This window comes from Odocoileus virginianus, chromosome 5 (assembly GCF_023699985.2).
Source record: "Odocoileus virginianus isolate 20LAN1187 ecotype Illinois chromosome 5, Ovbor_1.2, whole genome shotgun sequence".
In the NCBI taxonomy this organism is placed as follows: Eukaryota; Metazoa; Chordata; class Mammalia; order Artiodactyla; family Cervidae; genus Odocoileus; species Odocoileus virginianus.
In genome coordinates this window covers 84789861-84802028 of record NC_069678.1, presented here as the reverse complement: position 1 = coordinate 84802028, position 12168 = coordinate 84789861, and the positions used below count along the sequence as shown (strand labels likewise).

Sequence of the window (12168 nt, the reverse complement as noted above, 5' to 3'; positions counted from 1 at the left end):
CAACCTCCCTCCTAGCCATACACGCGCCCATGGTCTTAGGGTTGTGCTGAAATGGCTCCACGTCCCATGCTGGGAGGGAGTGATGGGGAGCTTACCTGCTAAGGGCCAGCCGTGGTCTCATGGTCGAGATATGTCAGAGTTTTTTAAGAGCTTGCAGGGCTGTGCTGGAGGGAGGCCTGTGGGAAGCAGAGAATGTGAGAATATTATACCACCGCCATCTGTCAACTTGCACTTGAGTTTGAAAAACGCACCCCCACATGGTGAGCACAGCCTCACTGAGAAGAGCCTCACAGCTGAGCTCCAGCTACCACCCCTTTTCCAACAGGGTCATCCCAGGGTCAAGATCAGACTCCCCGGGGGTGCCATCGTAGCCTCCTGACCCCACTCCCAGAGCTGGAAGTCCGGAGTCAACAGCCCCCGCTGGAGCTTCTGTGTTCTATTTCTGCTTCCCAGTGGAGGAACTCTCACTTTCAAGCACTCCTTAAGAAAAACCTCCCCCATAGGCTCCCAGAGCACGAATCATTGTAATTCATTCATTCTTTCTTCCATTATCCATTCATTCATGCCAGCATTCCCTAGCTACTTGGGAAATCTCTTAGGTGCTGCTGTCAGGTCTTATGGAAGCAGTCACGGAAAGGGACAGCCCAGGTCCCTGTATACCCAGGGCCAATGCCCAGCTCCCAATCCCCAGCCTGCTGGGCTCCCCTCTCCAACTGATCTCTGTGCTAGACATTGGGCAAAGCCCTTACACTCCACGCAGGACCACAGGATGCTTCCATCGATTTTAGCATGAGGACTCCTTTTCATTCGAAAGTATTCCTCAGAACTGCCCCCCACTGCGCACTTAGCAGCTTTTCTTTGAAAAAAATACAAAAGCTACAGGAATGTGCTAAGTTGTTCCAGTAATGTCCGATTCTTTGAGACACTATGGACTGTAGCCTGCCAGGCTTCTCTGTCCATGGGATTCTCCAGGCAAGAATATTGGAGTGGGTTGCTATGTCATCCTCCAGGGTATCTTCCGAACCTGCATCTCTTATGTCTCCTGCATTGGCAGGTGGGTTTTTACCACTGGCACCGCCTGGAAAGCCCTACAAGAACATAATGTTTTACAATTAACTTGTATTTTAGTGATCACAGCACCACTACATCTAGTTAAATAATGTTTATACACATTGGACACATTGTTATTTCTGTCTTCCATGTTTAAGGCTTTGACCCCTTGGAGATCCATTCATTCAATATTTGTTCAATGGGTATTTAAGGGGCATCTCTGGGATGCCTGGCCCTGGGGTCAGAGGTTCAGGGCCCAGGTAGGGGAAAGAGCAGTGGCTCTGCATGGTGGGGTGTTTAGGCTCCAACCCAGCATAGACTGGTAGGGAGCCCTCAGCAGGCCACTTGGCCTCTCTCTAGCCCAAAATCCTTAACGGTAAAGTGGAGATGATCACCCTGACACTGGAAAGTCATAATAGGATGAAATGAGATAGAAAGCACCCAGGTTAGAGCCTGGCATAAAGCAGAAGCTCAACAAATGGGCACCAGAGGATCTTCATCATCATTGACCATCACCCTCATCATCATTATTGTCATTATTATCACCACCACCACCATCGCTGTGAATACCCTCATCGTCAGATCACCACTACTGCCACCGCCACATCGTTCTTCCCGTCTCTTGCTGAACCCCAAGAGGCCTGTCCTTGCCCCTCCAGTAGGATACACTGTAGTCTCCACCTTAAAATAGAGTCATGTGTATGCACATTTTCTTTCTCAAAGTCATGCCCTGCTCTATAATTTCAGAGCGGTGTGAAACTGGGTAAAGTACTTAACCTGTCTTAATCTGTTTCTGCATGTAAAAATGGGACAAGGATTAGTAACTCATGGAATTGTTGCAATGTAAATGCATATAAAAACTCAACACAATATCTGGGATGTGGTAAATGCTTAATAATTGCTGGTCATTATTACTGTTATTATTACACTTCTCCTAGCCTCTGAGCCCCTGAGAGCAGAGACCATGCCAAATTCATCTCAGTCTCCCCACAGAGTCTAGCACAAGGCTTTTCTCCCAACAGACACTAATGAATGTTTGCTAAAACAGTCTTGGAGGCTTACACAAAATCAGATGCAAAATAACTCAAGGGACAGGAGCATGGAACATGGTCAAGGAGGGAGAAAGATAGAGCCCTGATGAGACTCTGAAAACTTCCAACAGACCTCCTGAAGGGAGCCATTTGTTACCCGGGGAGCCAATCTGCAGATCTGCTAGGACCTTCAGCCATTCATTCATTCATCAAGCTGACCAAGATCTCATTTGGTTCAATAACAAATCCTTGCCCAGTGCCTTTTTCCCCCTATTTTAAATCTTGCTTCCATCTGGCACACCAGTTGGTCTTCACAGAAATGCTTGGAGGCAGTTAGAACAGGTACGAACAACCCATTTTGTAAATAAAGAACTAGAGACTCAGAGAGGTGATGAAACTTGCCAAAGGGCCATAACAGTCAAGGCCACAGTGGAAAGTAGAGCATGGTCCCATTCATGACACTGACTCCTTCCCACTGGCCCCATGATGTCAAGCACTTTACAAATCTGGAATCGCTCATTCCCACTGCCCACTTTGCTTCTCAGCAAACAAAACTGAATTAAGTTATTTTGGTGCTATTTTAACATGCCTGTTGGAAAAGAAAGACGAGAAGTTCCATGAGTCAAGGGATTATGAGAACCACAACAGTGTAGGGGCAATTAAATGAATGGGTGCTGACCCCAGATGGCCTGGGTTCAAATCCTGACTCTGACATTCATTAGCTGTGGGACACTGGACAGAGCACTTAAGCTCTCTGTGCCTTGATTTCTTCATCTATAAGGAAAACTCTTTCCAGCTCTCTGCGGGACTGTGACAGTTAAACGAACTAATTTATCTGCAGTATCTAGAATAGTACCTGGTACATAGAAAGGGTTAGTTGTAATCATTATTTTTTTTTTAATACTTTTTATGTTATACATATTTACATATTAATATTTTAAATTATTTATGTATTTATTTATGATGGCACTGAGTCTTTGTTGCTGTGCACGAGCTTTCTCTAGTTGTGGTGAGTAGGGGCTAATCTCTAGTTGCAGTGCGTAGGCTTCTCATTGCAGTGGCTTCTCTTGTTGCAGGACACTGGCTCTAGGTGTGTGGGCTTCAGTAGTTGTGGCATGTGGGCTTAGTTGCCTCACAGTATGTAGAATCTTCCCAGACCAAGGATCGAACCCATGTCCCCTGCACTGGCAGGTGGATTCTTAACTACTGTATCACCAGGGAAGTCCTGTAATCATTATTATTTGTGATGCATGCTCTGCACCTCGAACAAGGCCTGGCACAGAGAAGATCCCTAAAAAACATTTGTTGGATGGTTTAATGCATGAAATACTCCCTGAAAAGAGGTCGGCAGCTGTGCCTCCAGTGTAGATGAGTCCATCACAAAGGGAGCTGGAGTTCTGGTCTCAGAGAGCCTAGGGTCCCCGAGTTTCTAGGTCAGACAAAACCAGGAGGAAGGAGGTTGGTTCAGGAGGTTTTATGTCCAGTGCATGTCAGGCTGTGCACGTGCTGTGCGCTCAGCTGCTCAGTCGTGTCCGACTCTTTGCGACCCCGTGGACTGTAGGCCACCAGGCTCCGCTGTCCATGCAATTTTTAGGCAAGAATACTGGAGTGGGTTGCCATTTCCTCCTCCAGGGGATCTTTCGGACCCAGGGATTGAACCGGAGTCTCCTGCATTGACAGGTGGATTCTTTACTGGTGTACCACCAGGGAACCTCTTATGAAGAGCAGTAAATATGATGAATAATAGTTAAGAATATGGGCTCTAGAGTCAGAAACTTAAATTCAAGTCCTCACTCTCTGTTACTACTAGTTGTATACTTACTTCCTAATAGCGCCTCAGTTTCCTTATCTATAAAATGGGGATGCCTACCTTGAAGGAAAGTTGGGTGATCAGATATCCTATGGAGGAGGTAAACCCTCCTATACCCAGCCCTGGTTCATAGAAATACTGATGACAAGCCTAACAAGGTCAACAGCAGCTGGCCATGATGGAACTCGTCCCATGGGCCAGTTCATCCTATGCCAAGTGCTTTTCTTACCATGCTCTCCCTCATGTGGGCTTTGCGTTCCTCTGCTAAGGCTGTGACATGTTAGAAATGCCTAAGCTGCACCCTTGGCCAAAAGGCTGCTGAGAAAAGGCAAATTCTCTATTTGGCCCCAGCAAAGATTGGACTCCAAGGAGGTGACATGGCTCCTTGGGAAACTGTCCCCCTGGGAATGGTGGTCTCCAAAGAATCCAACTGGGACGTCCCTCCCAAGCACCAGTGCAAGCATCTCACAGTCACCATGCAAAAGCCTCCAGAGCAGTCCCAGTCCCTATGGGGGGTGCAGACCCTGCTGTGCTCAGCTTCCCTATTCAAGACCCCCAGACTCACCAATTGGCCTGCTTATGGGAAGGAATGAACATTTGTTGAGCCAGAAACTTTACAATCTTGGTTTCATGTAATCCTCACAGCAAGCCTGCAGGTGGGCACCTGGAGGTCTCTATGGACTAGCTACAAAACCCTGAACAAACTACTCAATCATCCATGCCTCTGTTTCCTCATCTGTGAGCACTAGGCAAATATCCTTATGCAATAAACCCATTTTGCAGAGAAGGATGTTGAAGCACTGCAGGAAGGGAGGTGCTCTGTTCAAGGTCATATAACTAACAAGTGATGAAGCTGGAGCAGTATGACTTCACAGTTCCATCCATCCATTCATTCATTATCAATTCTGTTTTGAAGGCACACCCAGTACTATGCGCTGGATCCAAACTACCTCTCTTAAGCATTCATAGATTGTATTATGATATTATACTGAAACTATATTTTTAATTTTCTAAAACCACAGTGATTCAACAGAAATCAATATATTTTTTATCTTTAAATAAAATTATATTGATAGGTTCTAATAAAGTTTTTGCTTGTTCTTTATTTCAGTTTTTGTAGATTTTTTTAAAGAAATAATAAAATAGAACCACTTAGAGTTTGACTAAAATAAATAAGAAATAAAAAATATTCATGATGCAGTGGCACAGAAACAGTTAAACCCCCAAAGACTAAGTTATTTACTATCTGGCCCTTTATAAAACAAGTTTGCTGACCTCTGATCTACTTGAAGTGACAAATAGATTCAAGGGATTAGATCTGATAGCGTGCCTGAAGAACTACAGACAGAGGTTCATGACATTGTACAGGAGGCAGTGATCAAATCTATCCCCCAAAAGAAGAAATGCAAAAAGGCAAAATGGTTGTCTGAGGAGGCCTGACAAATAGCTGAGAAAAGAAGAGAAATGAAAGGAAAAGGAGAAAAGGAAGGATATATCCATCTGAATGCAAAGTTTCAAAGAAGAGCTAGGAGAGATAAGAAAGTCTTCCTAAGTGACAATGCAAAGAAATAGAGGAAAACAATAGAATGGGAAAGACTAGAGATCTATTCAAGAAGATTAGGGATACCAAGGGAACAATTTCATGTAAAGATGGGCACAATAAAGGGCAAAAATAGTATGGACCTAACAGAAGCAGAGACATTACTTTGCCAACAAAGGTCCATCTGGTCAAGGCTATGGTTTTTCCAGCAGTCATGTATGGATGTGAGAGTTGGACTGTGAAGAAAGCTGAGCGCCAAAAAATCGATGCTTTTGAACTGTGGTGTTGGAGAAGACTCTTGAGAGTCCCTTGGACTGCAAGGAGATCCAACCAGTCCATCCTAAAGGAGATCAGTCCTGGGTGTTCATTGGAAGGACTGATGCTGAAGCTGAAACTCCAGTACTTTGGCCACCTCATGCGAAGAGTTGACTCATTGGAAAAGACCCTGATGCTGGGAGGAATTGAGGGCAAGAGGAGAAGGGGACGACAGAGGATGAGATGGCTGGATGGCATCACCGACTCGATGCGCATGAGTTTGAGTAAATTCTTGGAGTTGGTGATGGACAGGGAGGCCTGGCGTGCTGTGATTCATGGGGTCGCAAAGAGTCGCACACGACTGAGCGACTGAACTGAACTGAACTGAACTGAACTGAACTGAACTGAAGCAGGCAACATGGACCACAGCCTTGTCTAACTTAATGAAACTATGAGCCATACTGTGTAGGGCCACCCGAGATGGCCAGGTCATGGTGGACAGTTACAACAAAACGTGGTCCACTGGAGAAGGGAATGGCAAACCACTTCAGTGTTCTTGCCTTGAGAACCCCATGAACAGCATGAAAAGGCAAAAAGCTAGGACACTGAAAGATGAACTCCCCAGTGGGTAGGTGCCCAGTATGCCATGGGAGATCAGTGGAGAAATAACTCCAGAAAGAATGAAGAGATGGAGCCAAAGCAAAAACAACACCCATTTGTGAATGTGACTGGTGATGGAAGTAAAGTCTGATGCAATAAAGAGCAATATTGCCTAGGAACCTGGAATCTTAGGTCCATGATTCAAGGCAAATTAGAAGTGGTCAAACAGGAGATGGCAAGAGTGAACACTGACATTCTAGGAACCAGTGAACTAAAATGGACTGGAATGGGTGACTCTAACTCAGATGACCATCATATCTACTACTGTGGGCAAGAATCCCTTAGAAGAAATGGAGTAGCCCTCATAGTCAACAAAAGAATCCGAAATGCAGTACTTAGGTGCAATCTCAAACACGACAGAGTGAATTCTGTTTGTTTCCAAGGCAAAACATTCAATATCACAATAATCCAAGTCTATGCCCCGACCACTAATGCCAAAGAAGCTGAAGTTGAACAGTTCTATGAAAACCTACAAGGCCTTCTAGAACTAACATCCCCAAAAGATGTCTTTTTCATTATAGGGAGACTAGAATACAAAAGTAGGAAGTCAAGAGATACCTGGAGTAACAGGTAAATTTGGCCTTGGAGTACAAAAACGAAGCAGGTCAAAGGCTAACAGAGTTTTGCCAAGAGAACGCACTGGTCAGAGCAAACATACTCTTCCAGCAACACAAGAGAAGACTCTGCACATGGACATCACCAGATGGTCAACACTGAAATCAGATTGATTATATTCTTTGCAGCCAAAGATGGAGAAGCACTACACAGTCAACAAAAACAAGACTGGGAGCTGACTGTGGCTCAGATTACGAACTCCTTATTGCCAAATTCAGACTTAAATTGAAGAAAGTAGGGGAAATCACTAGACCATTCAGACATGACCTAAATCAAATCCCTTACGATTATACAGTGGAAGTGACAAATAGACTCAAGGGATTAGATCTGATAGACAGAGTGCCTGAAGAACTACAGACGGAGGTTTGTGACATTGTACAATGGGCAGTGATCAAGACCATCCCCAAGAAAAAGAAATGCAAAAAATCAAAATGGTTGTCTGAGGAGGCCTTAAAAAGAGCTGAGAAAAGAAGAGAAGTTAAAGGCAAAGGAGAAAAGGAAAGATATACCCATTTGAATGCAGAGTTCCAAAGAATAGCAAGGAGAAAGCCTTTCTCAGTGATCAATGCAAAGAAATAGAGGAAAATAACTGAATGGGAAAGACCAGAGATTTCCTCAAGAAAATTAGATACCAAGGGAACATTTTATTCAAAGATGGGCACAATAAAGGACAGAAATGGTATGGACCTAACAGAAGCAGAAGATATTAAGAAAAGGTGGCAAGAATACACAGAAGAATTATACAAATAAGATCTTCAAACCCAGATAACCATGATAGTGTGATCATTCACCTAGAGCCAGACATCCTGGAATGCAAAGGGGAGTGGGCCTTAGGAAGCATCACAACAAACAAAGCTAGTGGAGGTGATGGAATTCCAGCTGAGTTATTTAAAATCCTAAAAGATGATGCTTTGAAAGTACTGCACTCAATATGCAAGAAAATTTGGAAAACTCAGCAGTGGCCACAGGACTGGAAAAGGTCAATTTTCATTCCAATCCCAAAGAAAGGCAATACCAAAGAATGTTCAAACTATCGCATAACTGTACTCATCTCACACGCTAGCAAAATAATGCTCAAAATTCTCCAAGCTAGGCTTCAATAGTATATGAACTGAGAACTTCCAGATGCTCAAGCTGGATTTAGAAAAGGCAGAGGAACCAGAGATTAAATTGCCAACAGCCACTGAGAATTGAACTGACCTATTCGATGAAATATTCTGCATCCTTTAAAAACATGATTATCTTTATATTTCAGGTTGATAAAAGCAAGCTACAGTTTTATATACTGGATGATTTTGCCTATGTAAAAAGAACTCTATATACAAAACCACATGAAAACTGAACGTAAAAAACTCAGAAAAATAGACGAAAGTATTAACAGTTTGGGGGGGGGATAGAAACACAGTAATGATTTATGCTTTTTATTTCCTTGTACTTGTCTTTACTTTCTAATTCTTAGGAAACAAACAAGTATTATACAATTGAAAAATCATGTTTTAAAAAGAGAGATGCATAGTTGAACATCTCAGCTCTGGACATCCTAGGAGCCAAGGTAAGGAGTGAAACAAGATGGGTTTTATTGTCAGTGGTTAAGAAAGAGCCAGAGAACTACAGAAATGCAATCCTCCTGGCCCAGACTTCTGAAAGACTTGGTCACCATGGTCTTTGCTTCAAGGGTATCAAAAAACACAGCGCACAACTTAACTCTTTACTAATGCACTGAGGTATTCCATGCATATATGACTACTGTTCAAGTATTGACCTTCGAATGATGTCAAAGAGAAAATATTAAGTTATGATTCCATAAGACAATTCTAGTGGCCAGGGTGATAAAGGAGTTTATAGCTCAAGGAAAAACTTGTGGAATCTTGTGGGGAAAAGCATCAATGTATCCAATAAACCCATACGCTTTCTGCAGAGAATTTTTTCTCAGAAAACAAAACTTACATTGAAGACCAGTGTGTAAAATAGATAAAGATGAGGTGCCTTGGCACACGTTGAGTAGGGCATGTTTTAGGTCACCCTCACAACTTTCTCCAGGACTGCCCCTGAATGGGGTTCTGTGTCACCTCGAGGTGTTCTTGGAGCCCAGCTGGCAAATGGCTCCATTCGACCAACCCTTGGAGACCTATAGAGTCTCTGGTCCTTTGCCAGGTTGAGGGCACTGGTGAGAGCAGCAGAAAGGATGTTCTGTGCTCACAGAAGGCAGAGCCATGTCCTGTGGAAGATACAACTATGAGGGCAAAGACAAGGTTTCACTGTGGATGTTGAAAAGTACAGGTCATAACTGTGCTTTTATGAAGGGCGTTGGGTTGGGTAGGAAAGGACTTGGCATTCTGGAAAGGCAGTTCTGGGGCCATCTGAGGCTCTGACAGGTGGCAGGCTGATGCCCAAGAGGAGAAGGGCCTTTGGTGGGTGGATAAGCCTAGAGGACAAATATCCAAACCAAGATTACAGTCTCATTTCTGTTTGAAGCCTGAAGAACAAGACATAGTTAGCAATGGGATGTGGGACAGTACAGTGAAGTGGTTGAGAGGGGGCTCTGGATCAGATTTGAATCCTCCTCTGCTACTGACTACTTGCCCATGGGAAAATAATCAACTCTTCCCAAGCCTCAGTTTCCTCACCTGCAGAAAAGGAAAATGGTAGCCATATGATAGAACGGTTGCGAGGATTAAATGAAATACTATCTGCCAAGTGCTTACCGCCTTACCTGCCCCATGGTAGATGCTTCATAACGGTTTGCTATTTGGCCCAAGGGGCCTGGCCAAGCCTGTAACCCATCCTTCCCAGGGTATGGTCAACCCGGGCATGGACCTCTGATTCATGCAGTCTTGAGGAAAGCTTCAGGGATGTTTTGGGGCTGTCACCAGTTCCCTGTAATTGATGAGTAGAAGAATTTGGACAGCAGCTGGGAGGAGCCAGGAGCAGCCATCCCTCAGGTGAGTGTCTCAGGTTGCCTCTAGAATGACTTGACAGAATCCTCTGCTTGTCAGCGTGACGTCAGAGGGGGCTGCCTTTGTGGGGACCTGACGGGGTGCTCATGTGTCTCCTACTCTGAGTGGCCATTCCCATGCAGTTGAGGTCCTGCAGCTTTTACTCCACACGAGGGACATGAAGCATGCCATCTCTGCACTGGCTTTGGGTCAGGCATCACAGGCTACTGTGGACATTTGCTGGGTTTTGGCCACTCAACTCCCCCACTCCCTACTTCTGCACTAGCACTGTGATTTCATTTTGGAGGAATGAGCTCTCCCACTGTTGATGGACAGTTAGGCAAGGCTCCCTGCAGCCCAAGGGATGCCTTGAGGCTGAGCTAGGTTATTTTGTATGCTCCTCCCACGCCTCTGAATCTTCCATCTCTGCAGCCAGGACAGGACTGCCAGTGATTTGTTCCTGTTTTCTGCTCCTCTGAGGGGCCCTGGATCCTTTTCTGAGCCTGGTTCTCCAGCCTTCCTACAAATTCTGTGAGAGTCTCACTATCCTTCCAACTTAACCCCTTTTCACTTGAGGTGTTTAAGGTCAGCTTCTGTCACTTACACCTATGAGCCCTAAAAGATGCAGAGAGGAAGATGTCAAAATGGCTTCCCTGGCTACAAAGGGTTGTGACCAGGGGCTCTGGCACCAAATACAAACAGGAAAAGTTCAAGTGGAATACAGAAACCTTCCTTTGTTGGGGCCAGCCCCTCCCCATGCCCACAGGGTAAACCATTAGTCCAATCCTGTAATGGTAGTTTCATTTCACTTTCTAGTGACCAGTTTAGGCATAGGCATGTGACAAAGAAAGGCAGTCCCAAAGAATGTACAAACTACTGCACAGTTGCATTCATCTCACATGCTAGTAAAGTAATGCTCAAAATTCTCCAAGCCAGGCTTCAGCAATATGTGAACTGAGAACTTCCAGATGTTCAAGCTGGTTTTAGGAAAGGCAGAGGAACCAGAGATCAAATTGCCAACATCCACTGGATCATGGAAAAAGCAAGAGAGTTCCAGAAAAACATCTATATCTGCTTTATTGACTATGCCAAAGCCTTTGACTGTGTGGATCACAATAAACTGTGGAAAATTCTGAAGGAGATGGGAATGCCAGACCACCTGACCTGCCTCTTGAGAAACCTACATGCAGGTCAGGAAGCAACAGTTAGAACTAGACATGGAACAACAAACTGGTTCCAAATAGGAAAAGTAGTACGTCAAGGCTGTATATTGTCACCCTGCTTATTTAACTTCTATGCAGAGTACATCATGAGAAACGCTGGGCTGGAAGAAACACAAGCTGGAATCAAGATTGCCGGGAGAAATATCAATAACCTCAGATATGCAGATGACACCACCCTTATGGCAGAAAGTGAAGAGGAACTAAAAGCTCTCTTGATGAAAGTGAAAGACGAGAGTGAAAAAGTTGGCTTAAAGCTCAACATTCAGAAAACTAAGATCATGGCATCTGGTCCCATCACTTCACGGGAAATAGATGGGGAAACAGTGGAAACAGTGTCAAACTTTATTTTTTGGGGCTCCAAAATCACTGCAGATGGTGATTGCAGCCATGAAATTAAAAGACGTTTACTTCTTGGAAGGAAAGTTATGACCAACCTAGACAGCATATTAAAAAGCAGAGACATTGCTTTGCCAACAAAGTCTGTCTAGTCAAGGCTATGGTTTTTCCAGTGGTCATGTATGGATGTGAGAGTTGGAGTGTGAAGAAAGCTGAGTGCCAAAAAATTGATGCTTTTGAACTGTGGTGTTGGAGAAGACTCTTGAGAGTCCCTTGGACTGCAAGGAGATCCAACCAGTCCATCCTGAAGGAGATCAGTCCTGGGTGTTCATTGGAAGGACTGATGCTGAAGCTGAAACTCCAGTACTTTGGCCACCTCATGCGAAGAGTTGACTCATTGGAAAAGACCCTGATGCTGGGAGGAATTGAGGGCAAGAGAAGAAGGGGATGGCAGAGAATGAGATGGCTGGATGGCATCACCGTCTCGATGGACATGAGTTTGAGTAAATTCTGGGAGTTGGTGATGGACAGGGAGGCCTGGCGTGCTGCGATTCATGGGGTCGCAGAGTCAGACACGACTGAGCTACTGAACTGAACTGAACTGATGTGATTCAATTCTGGCTAATGGGGCCTTTTATTCCCATTTTATAGCTAAATGAAGGATCTCTGGGATAAGAAACAGATTTTGGAAAAGATGATTCTCTTCTGCACC

At 44.5% G+C, this 12168-nt stretch overlaps 1 protein-coding gene across 2 annotated transcripts in view; it reads right to left on the bottom strand.

Moving 5' to 3' along the window:
* The window catches only part of HIVEP3 (HIVEP zinc finger 3), a 535004-nt gene that overhangs the window by 172539 nt on the left and 350297 nt on the right, over positions 1-12168 (bottom strand). For both annotated transcript variants that reach the window (XM_070468342.1, XM_070468343.1), the window contains exon 3: positions 96-176. The gene's annotated coding sequence lies outside the window, so the exon portion shown is untranslated. The remainder of the gene's footprint in view (positions 1-95; positions 177-12168) is intronic.